The sequence below is a fragment of the Hemiscyllium ocellatum genome, chromosome 4 (genome assembly GCF_020745735.1).
Source record: "Hemiscyllium ocellatum isolate sHemOce1 chromosome 4, sHemOce1.pat.X.cur, whole genome shotgun sequence".
NCBI classification, from domain to species: domain Eukaryota; kingdom Metazoa; phylum Chordata; class Chondrichthyes; order Orectolobiformes; family Hemiscylliidae; genus Hemiscyllium; species Hemiscyllium ocellatum.
Genome location: NC_083404.1, coordinates 119,984,980 through 120,009,789, shown reverse-complemented (window position 1 = coordinate 120,009,789; position 24,810 = coordinate 119,984,980). Strand labels below are relative to the sequence as shown.

Below are 24,810 nucleotides of genomic sequence, written 5' to 3'. Positions count from 1 at the left end.
ATACTATTCACAATAAATTGTGTCATGAACACAAAGTGTGTGATCTCAACTGAAGCAAACATTACACATTGCAAATAATTGACTGTTTGCTGGCAGACATTAAAAACATGTTCTGTACCCTACTGTCACACAGCACAAAAGGAACAAGTGAAATGCACCTGTACTGTGAAATAAGTTAGCATACACTTGCATTTCCCTGCTTGCACCTGACTAAATTATATATGAAGATCAGTACTCATTTATCTTCATCTGCTTCTATTTATGCTTAACCATGCCTGGCGTGAAAGCTGTTTGTTTAACATCACAAACTGAACTAAAGCTTTTGACCTATGAGTTTTATGAAGGCAATAAAATGAATATACAAGCAAAATTATACTTGCCCTTCAAGCACGTAGAAACTTCTGGCCATTTTAGCCATAATGTAATGGTTTTCCTTTGGAAAAAGAACTGTCAATGTTAGATAAATCATTTTAAGTTAATAGTTCAGTCAAGGGTTTGATCATGGCTGATCTTTCTACTCAGTACACCATTCTCACTTTTTCCACCACATCCTTCGACTTCTTTAGCCCCAAGAACTGGACCTAACTCCTTCATGAAATTTGCAAAGTTCTGGCATCAACTCTTTTCTCAAAGAAATAATCTTTCAGGCTTACAGTTCCCAGGGTGAAGACATTTCTCCACATCTCGATCATAAATAGTCTACCCTATATCTTTAAACTGCGATTCCTTGGCCTGGTCTCCCTCGTCATTCCAAAAGTCCTTGCTACATTTACCCTGTCTACATTTACCCTGTCTAATCCTATTAGGATTTAAGAGGTGTATGTGAGATATCCTCTCAATCTTCTAAACTCCAATGAATTTAGTCCTATCTGATTTAGCCTTTCTCCATACATCACCCCAGTTATAGCTAGTTACAAATGTCTGTATAGAAGATGCGGTGACTTGGAGCCTCAAGTGCAGTGGCATAGATGAAAGAAAGAATCTGCTCCAACACGGTTTTGCTCACGACACAAGTGAGATCGTCAAGTCAGCTGTGAGATTGCAATGGGACACAGACGAATTGACTAATTGATCAAGAAATAGAGAATAGTGTGAAAAGGAAAAATATGCACTTTGGTCAGAAAAATGGAAGCAAACAGTTCGTAAAAAAACATAAGCTAAGAGATTTCAAAGGATACCAAGAATAATTTGGGAGTTTTTTTTTTTAACATGCAAGTCAAAGTTAACATGCAGGCACTACAAACAATGGGTTATTTCTGTTTAAAAATGTAAAATATTTGAGCATAATTCCTTTTAGTTGATAATTGGGTGTTCAAATTTTTTAAAAAGTGTAATGAGCAGTCTGATGTTTAGACAAAGGAAGCTGTTATGATTTTCCAGCTATCAACTGATTTTTGATGATGTCACAGATTGAAAATGTATATCTCCATTTAGATTAGATTACTTACAGTGTGGAAACAGGCCCTTCGGCCCAACAAGTCCACACCGACCCGCCGAAGCGCAACGCACCCACACCCCCACATATACCCCTTACCTAACACTACAGGCAATTTAGCATGGCCAATTCACCTGACCCGCACATCTTTGGACTGTGGGAGGAAACCGGAGCACCCGGAGGAAACCTACGCAGACACGGGGAGAACGTGCAAACGTTCCACACAGTCAGTCGCCTGAGGCGGGAATTGAACCCAGGTCCCTGGCGTTGTGAGGCAGCAGTGCTAACCACTGTGCCACCGTGCTGCCCCACGGTACAGTTTTCCATTAATATGCCACAGAAAGCATGCTATACTCTTGCAAAAATTGCAAATGACAGCCAATCGTTCAAATTTACAGTATTCTTGAGTGCAGCACCAATTTTAAATGGAGTCAACAATACTTTTGAATGTAACATAGTTACTTATTTTTTCTTCCACAGAGAACTGGAGGCCTTGAACATGACATTCAGATAACTAAAGCTGACTTCCTTCCACTGCTTTGATGTTGCTTATTGGGGAGAATTTGGTTCTGAACTTGGATGTTTTGCCTTCTTGCTCCCTTGGGCTGCAAACATGTCAAACTCAAACATGTAATTAATGAATCTTCGATGACACCATCAATAACTTTCAGGCATTCCTCCCCCATGAATCCCAACTATGCAAAACCTAATTGGGCATTGTTTGCAGCAACATGCAGGAGGGTCAGATTGAATAATGTCGAACTCATTGCTGGCTTCTGGGCTCACTTTAGATACAGCTTGATCTCTCTCTTTCATGGCCTTAACAAAGACGAGCTCTTTTGTGAAATACATTGATAGCTGTGAAACAAACATAGTCCTAATAAATAATGAAATTGAAAAACCAAGCAGATGTTCTAGGGTGTTCACATTATTACAGTCAACAGGTGAAGACTGCTCTTCTCATCCACTCACTTGCCATCTCAGAGCATTTTAATAAGGTTGACTTCACAATTTATCAGAGTGCAGGTTGGGCAATTTGTCAAAATGCACGATAGAGATTGGGGTTCATGAACAAGGATATCTCATCAGGATGACAGTGTTCATTGGTAAAGGGGAAATTATGTGGACATTTTCCCCAATTATACAAAGATTTCAGAGGATGAATGCTGCAAGGTTTCTTCTTATGGTTACCTAAGTATATAATGCAGCAACTCAGACAAAAGATGTTGCTATCCTCAGTCACTTATAAATATTGAATGCTTTACATATATAGCTATTGAGACAAAATACTTCAGCACGATTTGAAAGGGTGTGATGGCCATGTCTTGCACAATAAGAAAGGACAATTAGGAAACAATTTTTATTTTAAAAAAAGCAACATAGAATTTTGATATTATCCTATACTATGCCTAGACAGACAAAAGAATGTCAAGTGACTCCTTTTGTGATTTCAGCAGAGACATGATAACATACCTCTGGCAAGTTACTTAAATCAAACTATTTTGCCAGATGCTAATTGACTACCCCTCACCACTTGAATAGAATGCCTTCAAAATGATAGCAGTTGCTCAAGTCCTTGGCCCCATGAAGAGTTAAAATGATCATAGCTGGTTGATCAATATTGATTGAATTGCAATTAATTAGCTTTAATGCAATATATTAATGCTAACATCCGATGACTGAAACTGACTGAAAAAGAGACCGATACCATAATAATTGAAAAGCAACTCCCAGCAACTCAGTCTAGAGCGAGCGCTTCAGAGGGACAAATCACTGAAAAAAAAAGGAACTCTACTCCAAAAAGTTGGTCATCTCATGCAGTGAAAAAGAGCTAATTTGTTAAACCATTAAAGTTATATTTCTTCACTACAAGTTTTATTTGAAACAAGCAAACATTTTGAACTTCCATTTGTCTTCACATAACCAAGAAGGCATCTTCCAGTCTGTAATGTTTTCAACCATCACAATAATTAACCTGTTTCATGTTCATAATGTAAGTGCATATTACATTTCTAGAAATGTTGTGCACACAGGCACAATGTTTAGAGATTGCACAGTAGAGTTTAGATTTCAGATGTTACTTACAAAGAAGGGCAATTAGGAATCCAACTTCCCATGAATAAAAGAAATATTTGATTGCAAGAATGGGGAAAGCTAATAATATCTAAAAGAATGCAATTCCAAAGATAGGGTTTGACTGCAGCCTTGTGCAATGGTCAAGAACCAAAAGAACATGATGTTAGAATAATCAACAAGGACAACCAAAGGCAGTGGAAGGAATTTTAATTTTTAAAAAATCCAGTGCCTGACAGAGTAATGGACACAGATTCATGTACCTTCGCACTCAGTTTTCAAACTATTCTAACCAGACATCAGCTGGGTGTTCCCCAACACCTGGTGTTCCAGGTGGAATATCCCAAAATGCTAAACTCTGCAGTGAAGAGTGAGAAATTAGTTCCTCTTCTTTATTCAGCTGGCTGAAACAAAGAATCCAAATGACACTGCATGGATGAGAAAAGAAAGTGATAAAAGGAGCAGAGTAGAGCAACACAGCATGAGACACAGACACACACACAGACATGCAAACAAAAAACCGAGAGATATAGAAAGAGAAAAAAAAGAGAGAGTTTGCATTGTTCTTTAGCTTGATATAGTATCTTATCTCATCTGTTTATCAGGACTGATTGACTGCAGAAAAAAATGCTTGTACCTCACCAGAGGTCATGTACTAATATTGTTTTGTATCAGTTTCTTGGCTGCCTCCAACTGTTTCGCTGAAGATTTTCCTGTTAACACTTCAGCCTAGAGGATTGTGGTTATGTTATGGAAAAAGTGAGGACTGCAGATGCTGGAGATCAGAGTCAAAAAGTGTGGCACTGGAAAAGCACAGCAGGTTAGGCAGCATCCAAGGAGCAGGAGAATCAACATTTCAGGCCATAAGCCCTTCATCACAAATGAGGCTTGTTGGCCTGGGAACTGTGAGCTAAATGGGAGGGTGTGGGGCTAGAGGGAAAATATCTGAGAATGCAATAGGTAGATGAAGGTGAGGGAGAGTTTGATAGGTCAGATTGGAGGGTAGAGCGGATAGATGGAAAGGTGATGGACAGGTCAAGAGGGTGGTGCCGAGTTGGAGGCTAGGAACCGAGATAACGTAGGGGGAGAGGAAATGAGGAAACTGTTGAAATCCACATTTATCCCACGTGGTTGCAGGGTCCCAAGGCGGAATGTGAGTCGTTCTTCCTCCAGGTGTTGGGTGGTAAGGGTTTGGCGATGGAGGACACCCAGGACCTGCATGTCCTTGCCAGATTGTGAGGGGGAGTTGAAGTGTTCAGCCATGGGGTGGTGGGGTTGGTGTTGCGGGTGTTCCAGAGATGTTCTCTGAAACAATCCGCAAGAAGGTGTCCTGTCTCACCGATGTACAGGAGACCACAATCAGGTGCAACAGATACAGTAGATGACATTGATGGAGGTACAGGTAAATTTCTGTCAGATGCGGAAGGATCCTTTTGGGCCTTGGACAGATGTGATGGGAGTGGTGTGGCTGCAGGTTTTGCACTTCCTGCAGTGGAAAGGGAAGGTGCCAGGAGTGAGGTGTGGGCTGGTGGGGGGCGTGAACCTGACGAGAAAGTCGCAAAGGGAGTAGGTCTCTCCAGAAAGCTGATAGGGGTGGGGAGGGGAACATATCTCTGGTGGTGCGGTCTGCTTGTAGGTGGCGGACGATGATGTGATGTATACGGAGGTGGGTGGGGAGGAAGAGGAGGATCGGGTGGGGGGTTCTGTTGTGTTGGGAGGGGTGGGGCTCAAGGGCGGTGACGCAGGAAGTGAAGGAAATGCTCTGGAGGACAGTGTCTACCATGTGGGAGGGGAAATTGCACTCTTGGAAAGAGGTGGCCATCTGGGACATATGGCAAGAAAACAGACGCTCAGACCAACTCATCCACAACAACCAGATATCCTGAATTAATCGCATCCCATTTGCCAGCATTTAGCCCATATCCCTCTAAACCCTTCCTATTCATATACCCATCCATATGCCTGTTAAATGCTGTAACTGTACCAGCCTCCTCCAATTCCACTGGCAGCTCATTCCATACATATATCACCCTCTTCTCCACTGTCAACACTACTGTGTATTTAATATTCCTATGTCAGATTGTTTAGTAATTCTTGCTCATTAACCATCACAAAAATCTATATACCATAGCTCTCTGGGCTCCACTTATCCATTCACTTCTCCCCAGCAGCAATACCCAACTATCAGCATTGGAGAAGAGTCACTGGACTCAAAACATTAATTGTGCTTTCTCCACACACACACCAAACCTGCTGAGTTTCACCAACAATTTCTGTTTGTATTTAGGTCTCCAGCATCCAAAATTCTTTGTTTCATTTAACTAAATCCAGTATCATTTACAATACCATTTGGGGTTCTCCATTGTCATCAATTCTTGGGGGAGGAGGGCGCGGAAGATCAAGTCCTATGGTTCCAACAAAACCATCACAAAATGTGAAATATGAGCGATTTCATGTCTCAGATGGCTGAAGCCTGACTGTGACCACTACCCGAAATAAACTCCTCAAAAGGTTGCAAATGAACAAGGAAAATAAAAGCATTTATTTGGTCAGACTTACCCCTATTGTGGCAAACAAAAAAAAAACAACAGATTAATATGTAAACTTAATCTGCCCATGTTTTATATCCAAATCCAGAAATAGACAGGACAGAACCATGAGAAATAGGAACAGGACTAGGCTGCTCTGCCCCTCAATCTTGCTCTGCCATTCAATAGGTTCACGACTTAGGCCCAACACTGCTCATGTCTGCTTTCCTGCCTTTTCCCTGTAATCCTCAATTTCCCCTACCAATAAAGCAGCCACCTATCTCAGCCTTAAACATACACTAGGACTCTAACCCCAAGGACTCTAACCCCACAGCTCTCTGTGGCAAGGAGTTTCAAAAACTCAATATTTTAAGAGAAGAAATTCCTCCTCATTTCAATCTTCGATTGGTACTCCTTTATTCTGGAGACAATACTCTCCAATCTTAGAATATCCCATGAGGAAGCACAGCCTCTCAGCATTTATTCTGTCAAGCCCCTTAAGAAACATATGTTTCAACGAGATCACTTCTCACTCTTAAGAACTCCGAGGTGTACAATCCAAACCTGTTTAGCGTTTGTCCATAAGACATTCCCTCCATACCAGCACTCATCCTCAAGAACTTCATCTGAACTGCTTCCAATGAAATAACATATTTTCTTAGATAAGGAAATGAAAACTGCTCACAGCATTTGAGATGTGGTCTCACCAGCAAAACATACCTCGAGGCTCTTGTGGCACAATGGTAGTGTCCCTATCTCTGAGCCAGGAGGCCTGTGTTCAAATCGCAACTGCTCCAGAAATGTGTAATTTGACATTGATTGGGAGAGCAATTAGAAACCACAGCTCAACCAGAGCATGGGACAGTAAGTTCTGAAGGCAGTTACTGAAATGAAGAAAAATAGAAATTCAGCCACTTCAGTAATAAAAATTAGGGTGGGATGTAATAACATGTCTGAACAGATTGATTAGAAAAATAGGTTTCGTTAAAAAAAAGTTTCCACATTGTCAGATAGATGCCAGTGTTTCAGCTGTACTGGAACATCCTGACCAGGGACACAGCTTCTTGTGGACAACAAGTCCTGACTAAGGCCACCTGGATATTATCAGGCCTGACAGCCTTTGTCAGTTCTGTCATCAGTTTTCTGAAACCTTTTGGTGTTTATCTAATTCACTGAAGACTGGCATTTATGATGCTGCAGACCTCTGAAGGAGGCCCAGGTGGAACAACCACATGGAGGCACTTTTGGTTGAAGATGGTTGTAAATTTTGGTGCTTCGTCAGATAGAACATAGAACATAGAACATAGAAGGATACAGCGCAGTACAGGCCCTTCGGCCCTCGATGTTGCGCCGACCGAATCCTACCTAACCTATACTAGCCCAATAACTTCCAAATGCCTATCCAATGCCCGCTTAAATGACCATAAAGAAGGAGAGTTCACCACTGATACGGGCAGGGCATTCCATGAACTCACAACCCGCTGTGTGAAGAATCTACCCCTAACATCTGTCCTATACCTACCACCCCTTAATTTAAAGCTATGTCCCCTAGTAACACCTGACTCCATTAGCGGTAAAAGGTTCTTAGTATCTACCCTATCTAAACCCCTAATCATCTTATACACTTCTATCAGATCTCCCCTAAACCTTCTCTTCTCCAATGAGAACAGCCCCAAGTGCCTCAGCCTTTCCTCATAAGATTTTCCTACCATTCCAGGCAACATCCTGGTAAACCTCCTCTGCACTCGTTCTAAAGCTTCCACATCCTTCCTATAGTATGGCGACCAAAACTGCACACAATACTCCAGATGAGGCCGCACCAGAGTCCTATACAACTGCAACATGACCTCAGGACTCCGGAACTCAATTCCTCTGCCAATAAAGCCCAGTACACCATATGCCTTCCTCACAGCACTATTTACCTGGGTGGCAACTTTCAGAGATCTGTGTACATGGACACCAAGATCCCTCTGCTCATCCACACTACCAAGTAGCCTACCATTAGCCCAGTAATCCATCATCTTGTTATTCCTACCAAAGTGAACGACTTCGCACTTAGCTACATTGAATTCCATTTGCCACATTTCCGCCCAGCTCTGCAACTTATCTATATCCCGCTGTAACCTACCACTTCCTTCCTCACTATCCACAACTCCACCGACTTTTGTGTCATCCGCAAACTTGCTTACCCAGCTTTCAAGTCCTTCCTCTAGATCATTTATAAAGATAACAAAAAGCAATGGTCCCAAAACAGATCCTTGTGGTACACCGCTAGTAACTGCGCTCCAAGATGAACATAATCCATCAACTACTACCCTCTGTCTCCTTCCAGCCAGCCAATTCCTAATCCAAACCTCTAATGTATCCTCAATGCCATACCTCCGAAGTTTTAGCATTAGCCTACCATGGGGAACCTTATCGAACGCCTTACTAAAATCCATATACACAACATCTACTGCTTTACCCTCATCCACTTCCTTGGTCACCTTCTCAAAGAACTCAATAAGGTTTGTGAGGCACGACCTGCCCTTCACAAAACCATGCTGGCTATCCCTGATCACGTTATTCCTACCCAGATGTTCATAAATCTTATCCCTTACCATTCTCTCTAAGACTTTGCCCACCACTGAAGTCAGACTCACTGGCCTATAGTTGCTAGGGCTATCCCTACTCCCTTTCTTGAACAATGGGACCACATTCGCTATCCTCCAGTCCTCTGGTACTATTCCTGTTGACAACGACGACATAAAAATCCAGGCCAATGGCTCTGCTATCTCCTCCCTAGCTTCCCATAGGATCCTGGGGTAAATGCCATCAGGCCCAGGAGACTTATCTATATTCATCCTTTCCAATATTCCCAAAACCTCTTCCCTGCATATTTCCAGGGCATCCATTCTAATTATTTGTGATTCCATATTCACATCAGCAACAGTGTCCTGTTCCTGAGTGAATACTGATGAAAAGTACTGATTTAATGTCTCTCCAATCTCCTCCGCCTCCACACACAACTTCCCACTACTATCCTTGACAGGACCGATACCTACCCTAGTCATCCTTTTATTCTTGACATACCTATAGAAAGCCTTTGGGTTTTCCCTAATCCTACCAGCTAAAGACTTTTCATGTCCCCTTCTCGCTTTTCTTAGCTCCCTCTTTAGCTCCTTCCTGGCTACCTTATAACTCTCAATCGCCCCTACTGAACCTTCACGCCTCATCTTTACATATGCCGCCTTCTTCCCTTTCACAAGGGACTCCAATTCCTTACTAAACCACGGCTGCCTCACAAGGCCCTTTACACCATGCCTGACTGGTACATACCTATCGAGGACACGCAGTAGCTGCTCCTTGAACACTCCCCACATCTCATTAGTGTTCTTCTCTTGAAGCCTGTTTTTCCAATCCACACATCCTAAGTCATGCCTCACTGCATCATAATTTCCCTGCCCCCAGCTATAGCTCTTGCCCTGTGGCACACGATTATCCCTCTCCATCACTAAAGTAAAAGTCACCGAGTTGTGGTCACTGTCCCCGAAGTGCTCACCTACCTCCAAGTCCAACACCTGGCCTGGTTCATTACCTAGAACCAAATCCAATATAGCCTCCCCTCTTGTTGGCCTGTCGACATATTGTGTCAGGAAACCCTCCTGCACACATTGTACAAACACCGACCCATCTAATGAACTCGAGCTATAGCTCTCCCAGTCAATATCTGGGAAGTTAAAGTCCCCCATAACAACCACCCTGCTACCTTCACTCTTTTCCTGAATCATCCTCGCCATTGTCTACCATTGTCTGATACATTGCACTACAGTTACTTTATTGAACAACAATGATGAGCAATGTGTGTTCTGGATATTCAAGTACATGGACATGAACATATAGTTCTCAATCAAATTGAAGTAATAACAACAGTATAAATAACCTCATTTTATACCTCCTACACTAAAACAAAACCAATAATAATTTTCCTTCAAAACCTCAAACTTCTAGTCTTAATAAGTATTGCTTTGTACTCTCACCAATGTTTGTAAAATATGGCCAATTCACTTTCTTTTCTTCATGTGTGAATGAAGAGGTCAACTTGAATTTAGACACTATAAATCCGATGCTAATTTTTATTTCTGAAGTGGGTGAATTTCTATTTGTCTTTATTTCAGTAACGGCCTTCAGAACTAATAGTCCCATGCTCTGCTTGAACAATGGTTTTTATTCACTCTCCCAATCAATGTCAAATTATACATACTTCTGCAGTACATTTCTTGTAAAGACATTGTCACACAACTGTAACTATACTCAAAAGCATAATTAAGTAGATATGAAATGGGTGCAAAGTAGGCTATTTGGTCCCTCAAACCAGTTTCACCATTTCATAAGATTATGGCTGACCAGTCTGTGTTCCTAATTCCACATTTATTTGCAATTACTTTAAGTTCCAAGAAACGTTATGGACCAGACCACACCCCTCCAAATATTTCACGGAGGTAGCCCAGACCCTAACTTTGCTGGTTGTGTTAAACTGGTATATGTGGATATTCCAGCAGTGAAGCAGCTGGTTAAATAATTTCTGTTTTATTTAACACTAAGTGACTTACAAGATTACAGAATGAAACTCTTAAGAGAACAGAATACCGAATAACATAGGTAAAAACAATGACTGCAGATGCTGGAAACCAGATTCTGGATCAGTGGTGCTGGAAGAGCACAGCAGTTCAGGCAGCATCCAACAGAATACCAAATAACATAACCTATCCAAAAACCCAACAGATCATTCCAACTTAAAGATGCTGTTGCAACAGTCCCCATAAACAGCCTTTGGCACAAAAGGTAAAATCAAACATAAGGTTATCCAGGAGAGAGACAGAGAGTGCGCGAGAGAGAGAGAGCGCGCCAGAGAGACACACAGCATGTAGCTGTTTCTCAGACCAGCAGCCTCAAAACTATCTGACTGCTTTCAAACCAAACCAAGCCAAACCAGAGAAAATCTGAACTGGGAGAACTGGCCACTGTTTTCAATACATATGTTGTTCTTTAAAAAAAACTTAAAGTCTTTTGCCTGAGGCAGTATCTGTTAGCTATAATCAAATTGGCCCTAAAATACGTTCAAGCCCAGACTTTTGAGTACCTGTCTTTTTCGGACCTCCTGAAACAAAAACCAAGGACAATATAACCTTGTTAAAGAAGTTGCATCATCACAGCAGGCAATGAAATCAATCCTCTTCTATCTTAACAACATTCAATGGCCCCACCTCCACTGCCTTCTAAAAGTATTACAAAAGTTGCACAAACAGCTGAGAGAAGAACCTTTCTCCTCAACTCTGTCCTAAACAGGGGGATCTCTACTTTTCCAAATGTTAGTAAGTTTGAGGAGTAGCTGGCAATATGATTCAATGCAGAGGAAGTGAGGTGAACACAGTGGTTGGAAAAACACTGAAAAGATAATATAAATTAGGAGGTACAATTCTGAAGCAAGTACAAAAGCAGACAGACCATAGAGGCACAGGTCAATGAAGGTGGTGTGACAGGTGAAGAGCTCAGTTAAAAATAAGCATACAATGTGTTCAGCTTTATTAACAGGGGAGTAGAGTGCAGGAAGATAATGTTGAACTCATACAAAACATTTGTTAGGCCTCCACTGAAGTAGTCTGTACAGTTATGGGCACCACATTATTAGAAAGTTGTAACTGCTTTGGAGAGAGTGCAGAAGACATTTACCACAATGGTTCAAGGAATGAGAAACTTCATCTATGAGAAGAAATTGAAGTCAAGATTATTTTCTCTGGAGAGAAGGTGGCTGAGAGGAGATTTGATTGAAGCTTTCAAAATTGAATGATTGGATTGGGAGAAACTGTTCCTGCTGGTAAACAAAAAGTTGGGGTGGCTAGGGGTGAGGTGGCGGGGGGTGGAGGTGGGTCTTTGAATTAAAGTTTTGTGTGAAAGAAGAAGTTAAATGAGAAAAAAAAATGATACAGTACGTTGTTAAGATATGGGATGTACTTTCCGGAAATCTGGTGGAGGCAGGTTTAATTGAAACATTCAAGATGGCATTGGATGTTTTTTGAATTGTAATGGCATGCAAAGATATGGGGAAAAGGCACTAAACTGTGCTTGCACTCACTTTGTATTCTAGTGCCCATGGGCTGAATGGCCTCCTTCTGTATCACAATAATGCAGTGAGTCAGAGAAACATTGAATAAAGGAGAAGTAAGGCATTTGACCCTTTCAGTCAGCCCAGACATTCATGATCAGAGCTGATCATCCAACTCAATAACCTGTTCCTGCTATTGTGAATAATTTAGTTAAATATGATTTGCTTTTCACAAAAGTATCTTCCTAATTACTTTGACTTTTTACAAGTCCTCAGTTGTACACTCTTTAATGGTGAATTCTAACATTTTCAGCAACAGACGTTCAGTTAACAGGCCTACAGTTGCCAGTCTTCTGCCTCTGTCACTTCTAAAAGGCAGGGGCTATATTTGGTACTTCCTAACCTTTCCTGGATTGAAGGTGTTTTAAAAAACCATCAATGCATCCACTGTCTCATTGGTCATCTCATTTAAGATCCTAGGGTGAAGTCCATCCAGACTGGGTTCTTGTCAGCCCACAGTCATCACCAGTTTGTTCTTAAGTTCACTCATAGGATGTAGGTAGCATTAGCTGGACTAGAATTTATTACCTGCCCCTGGTTACACTTGCTGCAAATGTGTTGCTGGTCAAAGCACAGCAGGCCAGGCAGCATCTCAGGAATAGAGAATTCGACGTTTCGAGCATAAGCCCTTCATCAGGAATGTTTGAGATGCTGCCTGGCCTGCTGTGCTTTGACCAGCAACACATTTGCAGCTGTGATCTCCAGCATCTGCAGACCTCATTTTTTACTCGAAGATTTTTACCCTGGTTACACTTGAGAAGGTGATGATGAGCTGCCTTCTTGAACCGCTGCAGTCCATATGCTATAGGTAGACCCAGAGTGCCCTTTGAGAGGTGATTCCAGAATTTTGACCTAGTGGCAGTGAAGGCATTTTCCAAGTCAGAATGGTGTGAAGCTTAGAGGGGAGCTTGCAGGTAATGGTGTTCCCAAGCATCTGCTCTCTGTCCTTCTAGATAGAGTGGTTGTGGGTTTTGAAGGTGTGGTCTCAGGAGCCTTGGTGAATTTCTGCAGTGCACCTTGTAGATAGCACACACTACAGCCGAGCGTTGGTGGTGGAGGGAGTGGATGTTTATGGATGTGGTGCCAATTGAGTGGACCGTTTTGCCCCTGTTCATATAGGTAAACCTACAATGTCATTAGGGAGGGAATTACAGAATCTTGACCCAGTGAGTGACGGAACATGCTTCCCCTTGTAGGTCAATCTAGGATGAGAGGCCATAGTTTGAGGCTAAAAGGTGGCAGATTTACAATAGAGTTGAAGAGGACTTATTTTTACTCAGACAATCGTGAATTAGTATAATTCACTACCCTGGAGTATGGTGGATGCTGGAACACTGACAATTTTGAGACAAGGGCAGATTTTGAATTAGTAATGGGTTAAAGGTTCCATGAGTGGCACAGTGGTTAGCACTGCTGCCTCACAGCGCCAGAGACCTGGGTTCAATTCCCGCATCAGGAACTATCTGTGTGGAGTTTGCTTCAGGTGCTCCGGTTTCCTCCCACAGTCCAAAAATGTGCAGGTTAGGTGAATTGACCATGCTAAATTGCCCTTTAGGTGAAGAGGTAAATGTAGGGGAATGGGTCTGGGTGGTTTGCTCTTCACAGGGTCGGTGTGGACTTCTTGGGCCGAAGGGCCTGTTTCCACACTGTAAATAATTTAATCTAATCTAATCTAATCTAAAGGGTTATAAGAAACAAATAGGACAATGGAGTTGATGCCAAGATGAGATTGACCATGATTATATTGAAAGGCAAAGCAGCTAAGAGGGGCTAAATTCCCTAGACATGTTCCTAGTTCTTATTGTCATCTAGTACCACATCTCTGTAATGGCTATCAGACCAGATTAATTTCCTCAGTGTGCACTAACTTATTTACTTTGTTTTGACTTGTACATACATTCAGATACAGAGCTTTGAGAGGTTTTCTTTCTTTGTAATACATCGTCTTGACTGCTGGTGTATTCTTAAAAGGTTTTTTGCTCCCTCCATCACTTGCCATTGTTTGACCTTCATTTCTCATTATTATTTTATTCTCCTACTTCAGCTCTATCACTTGATCTATTACATCCACCCACACTTGATTTCTTTCCTCACCCACATACCTTTGTTTCAGCTAAAGTCCTCTCCACTTCCTGAATTCTGTCACTCCCTAGCACACTATTCCCAGTGTAAATGATCCCACTTTCCCCAGAATTGCAACCAGTCCCCCACAAACTGAAACCCCATTTCCCTTATGTCAACCTTTGAACCTTTTAGTCATTCCTCTATTTTTTATTTGCCTTGTGCTAACTTGGACATTACTCAGGTCATAATCCAGATTTATTACTTTTGAGGTTATGCTTTCTTTTACTTTAAGATCAATTAGATGCCTAAATGATTCTCTAAGTGCAATGCAGAAATTTTAAATGGAGGATAATGAGACACTTAAAATCTTGACGTGTCTGCAGAGTGCACATTTATGCTCACTTTATGATATTGCTAGCAAACTTTCAGACCCAAATTTTACAGAGCACTGTATTGCCACACAATCTCCCATCAAATAAAAGGGAAGAGAGAACACCCTCAATTTCCTAATGACTGCTCCACTGCAATTCAGCACAATTGCTTCATTAAGAGACTTCCAACAACTAAGCAAGCAGGACAATGGCATTTTTTTGCTCTGAAGAAGGAAGGGTCACTGGACCCGAAACATTAACACTGATTTCTCTCTACAGATGCTGCCAGACCTGCTGAGTTTTTCCAGCAATGTGTGTTGTTTGTTTGTCCGAGTGAACTATGTTGTCCCAACAGTGTCATCAGGGACCACTGCTCGGACTAAAAGCGAACACTGACAATTAGCAAGATAGACTGTAGGTCTTTGGAAGGTGGGAGCTGAGAGGGGACTCCACAAAAGGGATGGAGACGGAGGCAGATTCAAGAGGACAAAGGTGGAGAGGTTGGTGGGTACATCCTATGGTCTACAGACCCTTAAAGCCACACATCCCTCTGTAAACGCAGCAAAAGCCATCAAGGTTCTTTGAGAGCAATAGATAGGTGGGGTGGGATGGTCAATGGTGAGAATGCCACTATTACACACCTTCCACACACTTAACCATACTGAAAACTCGGCCCCATTTTCTGCATTGTTTTAAACCAGATGGCTATATTATCCTGTGTACTATAATGTTGTTAAGATGAAATGCTCTCCTTAAGATCACAAAGTCTAACTGGCATCTGTATAAACACACTTAGTTCAAAGAGAAACAGAATAGCAGAGATTGAGATGAACTCCTCAGTTTTAGCTCCCATTTTTAAAGCTATTTTGTTTTTCTTAAAAAAAAGTTGAGTGTGCATGTGAAACAGGCACTGTGCCTGGATTGTGACGCATCTTCATATAAATACAAACACAACAAAAAGTAATCAAATATTATAAGTATCTTAAAGACAAACACAACAAGTAATTTGTTACAAGGGAAGCAACTGATTAAGAATACTGCTTTAAGGCTCAGTAAGCTAGAAGCACAGTAATTCAGTCCTGCTGAGACCACAGGAATACTATGCATACCACATTTGGAGTAGACCATCAGTAGAGCCCTTGTAGTGCAGTAGTAGCATCCTTACCTCTGAACCAGGTGATTCAGATTTAAGTTCTGCCTGTTCTAGAGGTCACAGAGTTATACAGCACAGAAACAGACACTTCAGTCCAATTAGTCCATGCCAAGTATAGTCCCAATCTAAATCAGTCCCGTATGCCTGCTCCTGGCCCACATCCCTCCAAACCTTTCCTATTCATGTACTTTGCCAGGTGCCTTTTAAGTATTGGAAACGCACCCATGTCCACCATTTCCTCAGGAAGTTCATTCCACACATGAACCACCCTCTGTAAAACTCTACCCCATGTCCGTCTTTTTAAAAAATATTTCTGCTTTCACCTTAACAAAATGCTCCCCCGGTCCTGAAATCCCCCTTCTGGGAAAAAGGCAACGATTAACCCTACCCACACCCCTCGTTATTTTATAAACTTCTATCAGGTCACCTCTGAACCTCCCACACTCCAGTGAAAAAAAAGTCCCAGCCTTTCTTTATAACTCAAACCTTCCATATCCAGCAAAATCTTAGTCAGTCAATCAATTCTGAACTATCTTTCGCTTAATAATATCCTTCCTATAACTGGGCAACCAAAACTGGACACAGTATTCCAGAAGAGGCCTCACCAATGTTCTGTACAACCTCAACATGTGTAGTAACAGCTCAGAACAGCTGATTAGAAAGTATCTAGAATTGAAAGTTTCAGCAATAGCAGCCTTGAAACATTTTATTTTATATGAGATAGATGAGGGAAAATCCATAAATATAAATTAAGATATTTTTTTAAAAAAGAATCACAACATCATGTTATAGTCCAACAGATTTAGTTGGAAGCACTAGGTTTCAAAGCACCGCTCCTTCATCAGGTCCTTCCACCACCTGGTAAAGGGGCAGCACTTCAAAAGCTAGTGTTTCCAAATAAACCTGTAGGACCATAGCCTGGTGTTGTGTGATTTTTAACATTGTACACCCCAGTTCAAATTATAAATTAAGTGTACACAACCTACTTTAAAACAACACTCAACAGGTACAAAACACATTCAACATTTTTTTTCTTTTACTGACTGCAGGGCAAATAGCAACCCCACTTTACTTTCCGTTAATAAACCTCTCAAAGATGTCAGTTTAATGACGAGCAATAACTCCATCCACATCAATCACTTCATGTATATGTGAACAGAATAGCTGCACTCAACAACGTTTCGAGTGATGGGTTAATCAATAACAACTTCGGCCTGATGTAAATCATTTCTTTTTAAACACAAGGTGTGTCCAAAAGTACCATTACATACAGTGCACTATCAGTTTCAGTATCTATTTCCCATCCATTTCCACAGGCCTTGATACGATCCAAACAGCAATGAACATGGGTAATTTATAAAAAGGATCATGTTACCTTTGCTTTGCTTTGTTTTTTGTGAATACGTAAGAACAATGATTGAGCCGAAATGACACTCAGAGAATTGAAAGACAACCCGAATAACCCTCTCCGAAAAAGCCCATGCAATATCAAATATATAATAAATGTCAATCCACAAATGCATTTGGCACAGATACATTTGCACATCCAAGTTTGCTTTACCTACACTAAATCTGTATTACAAAATAACCACCTACCCCTGCAGCAACTCACAGCTGTCAAAACGCAGAGACGACCAGCAGCGATCGCCGGGCGTCATATGTTTTTAAGGGCCACAAGAGGCGGCACAGGAGCTGTCGGGAATTGTAGTCCAGGCCGTGATCAATCACCTGGGCGCTTGAGGGAGTTTGCGCAGCTAAGGAACTACAATGTCCAGAATGCAGAGCGGAAGCCGGCGATACCGTGGGTGGGTGCCAGACTGGGAAATGAATCATATTTTTGTTTCTTGTCCTACATGTGATTTGTTGTACGAGCGCTGAAAAGTCATTTGTGGGGGAACAAAACAACAATTGATATGTTGGTCACAAACGATAAATAACGTGATTATTTAATATGAATATTGTGATATTGTATAACTCCTGTGTATTCGAGTACAACTAGTGGGAGCCTTCACTTTCTGTTTATGGCGAGTTCTATTGACACACTTCTGGTGATTCTGTTTACAGCAAAAATAAAATCACAAGCTGTTTACTTGATGGTCTCATAATTGCTTCTAGGAGAAAGGGAGGACTGCAAATGCTGGAGATCAGAGCTGAAAATGTGTTGCTGGAAAAGCGCAGCAGGTCCGACAGCATCCAAGGAGCAGGAGAATCGACATTTCGGACATGAAGAAGGGCTCATATCCGAAACGTCGACGCTCCTGCTCCTTGGATGCTGCCTGACCTGCTGCGCTTTTCCAGCAACACATTTTCAGCGCTCATAATTGCATCAATCAAATGCTTTATAGCTGGAGATTACAACTCCAAAGGTGTATCGTAGCACGTCTGAACCGGTTGATTAAAATATCCCCAAATGCACGTGTCAAACATTCCTTTCATTCCAAGAAAGCAGAAGTGTGACATATCTCCAAATATTTCCTTTTCCGAGGCATTGTATTCATCGGTGCTTGGCCATCAATTGTTTTGCCCTTTTTTTTCCGTTCAACCAAAATCCATCTCAATAAGAATGTACAGATCATTTCTGAAGGCTTCAATGTCCTACATAATTGCAACAAGACATACTTGTTCCTATATTCCAATCCTCCCGTTTTTTGAAGGCCAACACAAAAGATTTTTAAAATTAATTTGCTGCACCTGCCTGTTTCACTTTAGCGAGTGTTACACCAGGACACCCAGGTCTTGTCGAACATTCCCCTCTTTCAATTTACAGCAAGTCAAGTAATAACCTGCCTTCCTACTTTTTGCTACCAAAGTAGATAACCTCACATTTAGCCACATTATGCTGCATTTGTCTTGCATTTCCCCACTTACTCCATCAGTTTAAATGACGATCATATATCTCCGCATCCTCGTCATAGCTCACCCTTCTATCCAGTGTTGCTTTATCTGCAAGTATTGAGATATTACATTTAGTTTCCTTATCTATTTTATTAAAGTATTATGAATAACTGGGGTCCTAGTATTGACGTCTGTGGTATACCATTAATCACTGCCGCCATTCAAAAAAACAATTCTTACTGTTTGTTTCCTGTCTGCTAAACTATTTCTGTCCATCTCAAAACATTACCCTCAATCCTCAATCCCATGTGTTTTACTTTTACACATTAGTCTCTTATGGGAGAAAGTGAGGACTGCAGATGCTGGAGGTCAGAGTCAAAAAGTGTGGTGCTGGAAAAGCACAGCTCGTCAGTAGCATCCAAGGAGCAGGAGAGCGATGTTTCAAGCATAAGCTCCTGAGTCATACTACAATTAAAAGTTAACTCTATTTGCCTCTCCTCAGATACCGTCAGACCTGCTGAGTTTCTTCAGCATTCTCTGTCTTTATTTCAGATTTTCAGAATCTGCAAGATTGTATTTTTGTTATAGACATCCCAGGTTCAGATCTTAGATTTACAGCAAAATTTATTTCTGTGTTTATGTCCATGTGTTCATCAGACCATAAGACCATAACACATCAGAACGGAAAATAGGCCATTTGGCCCATCAAGTCTGCTTTGCCATTCAACATGGCTGATAAGTTTTTCAACCCTGTAACCCTTCATTTCCTTGACAATGAAGAATCTGTCTATCTCTGTTTTAAATGTACTCAATGACATGGTCTCCACAGCCTTCTGTAGCAATAAATTCCACAGATTCACCACTCACTGGTTGAAGAAGTTTCACGTTGTTTGTGTTCTAAAGGATTTTCCCTTTACTCTAAGCTGTTCCCTTGGGTCCAAGTCTCTACTTCCTTCCCACATCCACTCTGTCCAGGTCATTCAGTATACAGTAAGTTTTAATTAGATTCTCATTCACCCGTCTAGAGTCCTAAAATATTTGTCATATGTTAAACCTTTCATTCCTGGGATCAATCTCCTGAACCTCCTCTGAACCCGCTCCAAGGCCACTATATCCTTCCTGAGGAATGGGGTCCAAAATTGCTCACAATACCCTAAATGTGGTCTGACCAGAGTTTTATAACATCTCAGAAGTATATATTTGCTTTTATATTCTAGTCTTCTTGAGATGAATGACAACATTGCATTTACCTTCCTAACTACTGACTCAACCTGCAAGCTTACTTTGAGAGAAATGTGGACTAGAACTTCCAAGTCCTTTTGCATTTCAGATTTTTGAATTTTCTTCCCATTTAAAAAATAATCCATACTTCTCTTCTTCCTACCAAAGTGCATGATCTCACACATTCCCACGTTGTATTCCATCTGCCAAATCTTTGCCCACTTTCTAAACCTGTCCAAATCTTTCTGCAGCTTTCCCATCTACCCAATACTACCTAACCCTCTACCTATCATCAAAACTTAACCAGAATGCACTCAGTTCCTTCATCCGGGTCATTAATGTATAAAGTCGTAGTCCCAACACTACCCATTGCGGAATACCACGAGTCACCAGCTTCCATCCTGAGAAGAACTCTATTGTCCACACTCACCGCCTTCTGCCAGACAGACAATCTTCTATCATACTATTGCCTTGCCTCTAACATCATTGGACCTCTTGTTACTTAGCAGTCTCCTGTGAAGCACCTTATCAAAGGCCTTCTGGAAAAGCAGATAGATAACATTCATTGACTGTCCTTGGTTTAGCCTGCTCATTACCTTTTCAAAGAATTCTATAAGATTTGTCAGACATGACCTCCCTTTGATGAAACCTTGCTGACTTTGCCCTATTTTACCATGCATTACCAAGATTTCAGAGATCTCATCATTCAGAATGGACTCCAAAATCTTACCAACAACCAAGTTCAGTCTAATCGGCCTATAATTTCCCATCTTTTGCCTTAATCTCTTCTTAAAAAGAGGTTACATTAATTATATTCCAGTCCTCTGGGGCCCTCCTTGACTCCAGTGATTCCTGAAAGATCACTACTAAAGCCTCCACTATTTCTTCAGCTATCTCCTTCGGAACTCTGGGGTGTAGCCCATCTGATTGAGGTAAATTATTCACTTTCAGACCATTCAGTTTTTCTTGCACCTTCTCCTTAGTGATGGCCACGATACTCATCTCTGCCCCCAACGCTCTTGAATTTTTAGTGTATTTTTCATGTCTTCCACCATGAAGACTGATGCAAAGTACTTCTTTAGTTTCTTAGCCATTTCTTTGTTCCCCATTACCACTTCTTCAGCATTATTTCCAGTGACTCCAATGTCCACTTTTGCCTCTCTTTTGGCCTTTATATATCATGTAGGTCTTCCAGTCTAGAGAAGTAGAGCATTTTATCTGTTTTGTGTCCACAATGTTCAAACTCAACTCACACTTTTGTATTTATCGCCAGTGATATGCAGCTCTGTGACAACATTGCAAGGTTGCTAAGGGTATTGACGCCCGTACATAACATTATTCCAATGGGTAACAACACACATGTTCTACAGTAAGCCTGCAAATGTTGCCAGGATATTTCCTTTCAGAAACAGAAATCTGAACCTGATCCACTCATTTTCACACAAAATGGATTAAAGTGAATAATAATGATTAGAGGATCTGATTAACAGTCCAATGGAGGCACATTTGGATTATGCAAAATACATGGTCTGAGATTAAGTACAGTTAAAATCACTATAGTCCTAGAGGACGATAGGGGCTGGTCTTTCATTAGTGATTCATCAATAAATTTCACCTGAGGGTTACCACACCACAGGCGAAGGGAGAGGTTGAGAAGGAGAGTCCTTCATGGTAGCCTCTTCCAGTGTGGAAATGCACATTGTTGGCATCATTCTGCAATCCAAACCAGTCATTTCAGCTAAGTGACCCCATTATCCATTATCCAGACCAAGTAACTAATACAAGCTGAGAACTGAACTTGGGACTGTTATTTTTGTCTTCTATGCCCAGTTAATGTTTTGGGAAGAGCTACTTGGGTTTCAGAATCATTTGAATCCTTGAGGGTAGTTTTTCCTGCTCTTTCACACTTCATCCTTGGTTGAGGTAAGGATCTCATTCTCAAGACTATGAACCATGGGCAATGACCAAACCAACACATTTGCATTGGTGATACATCTATAATCTTAATGGAAAATGACAATGAAAGTATTGGGAAGAAGACTTGTATTTATTTTAAGTGCACTGTCGTCTTTAATGGGAAATCACTCGATCTAGTAATTTCCCTAGTCTTGTTGCCATTGTTCTGTGAAGTTGTAAATACAGGCTCTTAACATCAATTGAAGAAGAAATTGTAGGGCTGCACGGTGAGATGGGCAGATGACTACTATTGTGGGAGAATGCAAAGCAGTAACATTAACATTCAAAATTTCAGAAACTGTTGGGGGTGTATGGATAAATTTATGACTGGTTTAACGGTTAAATTGTTATTTGCTTTTTAAAGTCTGGTAGCTACCATTCCTAAAATATTCAGTGTGCGACAAGATGGCACGTGCAATGCACTTTCAAAAATACAGCATTAGATTTTACTGAGACAACTTGCCATTTATGTACACCTGTGATGCTCAGATGATATTGGCTTGGACATGTATTGTCACTCCATCATTAGTACAGGGCCATCACAGAGAGTTAGGCAGAAATTTAAAAAGGAGGTCCTCAAGGGTAGTAATATATGGATTACCCCCAGTGCTACGAGCTAGTGAGGGCAGGAATAGGAGGATAGAGCAGATGAATGCATGTCTGAGGAGCTGGTGAATGAGAGAAGGATTCACATTTTTGGATCATTGGAATCTCTTTTGAGGTAGAAGTGACCTGTACAAGAAGGACAGATTGCACCTAAATTGGAAGGGGACTAAATACTGGCAGGGAAATTTGCTAAAACTGCTTGGGAGGATTTAAACTAGTAAGGTGGGGGTGGGAAATAGGGAGATATTGAGGAAAGAGATCGATCTGAGATGGGTACAGTTGAGAACAGAAGTGAGTCAAACAGTCAGGGCAGGCAGGGACAAGATAGGACGAATAAATTAAACTGCATTTATTTCAATGCAAGGAGCCGAACAGGGAAGGCAGATGAACTCAGGGCATGGTTCGGAACATGGGACTGGGACATTATAGCAATTATGGAAACATGGCTCAGGGATGGACAGGACTGGCAGCTTAATGTTCCAGGATACAAATACTACAGGAAGGATAGAAAGGGAGGGAAGAGAGGAGGGGGAGTGGCATTTTTGATAAGGGATAGCATTACAGCTGTGCTGAGGGAGGATATTCCTGGAAATACATCCAGGGAAGTTATTTGGGTGGTAAACTGAGAAATAAGAAAGGGATGATCACCCTATTGGGATCATATTATAGACCCCCCAATAGTCAGAGGGAAATTGAGAAACAAACTTGTAAGGAGATCTCAGCTATCTGTAAGAATAATAGGGTGATTATGGTAGGGGATTTTAACTTTCCAAACATCAACTGGGACTGCCATAGTGTTAAAGGTTTAGATGGAGAGGAATTTCTTAAGTGTGTGCAAGACAATTTTCTGATTCAGTAGGTGGATGTACCTACTAGAGAAGGTGCAAAACGTGACCTACTCTTGGAAAATAAGGCAGGGCCGGTGACTGAGGTGTCAGTGGGGGAGCAGTTAAGGGCCAGAGACCATAATTCTATTCATTTTAAAATAGTGATGGAAAACGATAGACAACATCTAAAAGTTGAAGTTCTAAATTGGAGAAAGGCCAATTTTGACAGTATTAGGCAAGAACTTGTGGGCGGCACGGTGGCACAGTGGTTAGCACTGCTGCCTCACAGAGTCTGAGACCCGGGTTCAATTCCCGACTCAGGCAACTGACTGTGTGGAGTTTGCACGTTCTCCCCGTGTCTGCGTGGGTTTCCTCCGGGTGCTCCGGTTTCCTCCCTCAGTCCAAAGATGTGCGGGTCAGGTGAATTGGCCGTGCTAAATTGTCCGTAGTGTTAGGTAAGGGGTGGGTTGCGCTTCGGTGGGTCGGTGTGGACTTGTTGGGCCAAAGGACCTGTTTCCACACTGTAAGTAATCTAATCTAATCTAATCTAAACTTTCGAAAGCTGATTGGAGGCATATGTTCACAGGTAAGGGGGCAGCGGGAAGACATCAGAAATGAGATAACGAGAACCCAGAGAAAGTATATTCCTGTCAGGGTGAAAGGGAAGGCTGGTAGATATAGGGAATGCTGGATGACTAAAGAAATTGAGGGTTTAGTTCAGAAAAAGAAGGAAGCATATCAGGTACAGACAGGATAGATCGAGTGAATCCTGAGAAGAGTATAAAGAAAGTAGGAGTATACTTAAGAGGGAAATCAGGAGGGCAAAAAGGGGACATGAGGTAGCTTTGGCACATAGAATTAAGAAGAATCCAAAGGGTTTTTACAAATATATTAAGGACAAAAGGGGAGCTAGGGAGAGAATAGGATCCCACAAAGATCAGCAAGCCCGGCTTTGTGTGAAGCCGCAGAAAATGGGGGAGATACTAAATAAATATTTTGCATCAGTATTTACTGTGAAAAAGGATATGGAAGATATAGACTGTAAGGAAGTAGATGGTGACATCTTGCAAATGTCCAGATTACAGAGGAGGCGGCACGGTGGCAGTGGGCGGCACGGTGGCAGAGTGGTTAGCACTGCCGCCTTACAGCATCAGAGACCCGGGTTCATTTACCGACTCAGGCGACTGACTGTGTGGAGTTTGCACATTCTCCCCGTGTCAGCGTGGGTTTCCACCCACAGTCCAAAAATGTGCAGGTTAGATGAATTGGCCATGCTAAATTGCCCATAGCGTTAGGTGAAGGGGTAAATGTAGGGGAATGGGTCTGAGTGGGTTGTGCTTCAGCAGGTCAGTGTGGACTTGTTGGGCAGAAGGGCCTGTTTCCACACTCTAAGTAATCTAATCTAATCTAACCTAAGGAGGAAGTGCTGGGTGCCTTGAAACGGTTAAAGGTGAATTAATCCCCAGGACCTGACCAGGTGTACCTGAGAACTCTGTGGGAAGCTAGAGAAGTGATTGTTGAGCCTCTTGCTGAGATATTTGTATCATCGATAGTCGCAGGTGAAGTGCCGGAAGACTGGAGGTCGGCAAATGTGGT

At 41.7% G+C, this 24,810-nt stretch overlaps 1 protein-coding gene across 1 annotated transcript in view; it reads right to left on the bottom strand.

Annotated features, from left to right (window-relative positions):
- tsnare1 (T-SNARE Domain Containing 1) overlaps window positions 1–17,449 on the bottom strand; it is an 849,044-nt gene extending 831,595 nt beyond the window's left edge. Inside the window, exon 1 of the mRNA XM_060824473.1 lies at window positions 17,366–17,449. The gene's annotated coding sequence lies outside the window, so the exon portion shown is untranslated. The remainder of the gene's footprint in view (window positions 1–17,365) is intronic.
- Window positions 17,450–24,810: the final 7,361 nt, after the last annotated feature.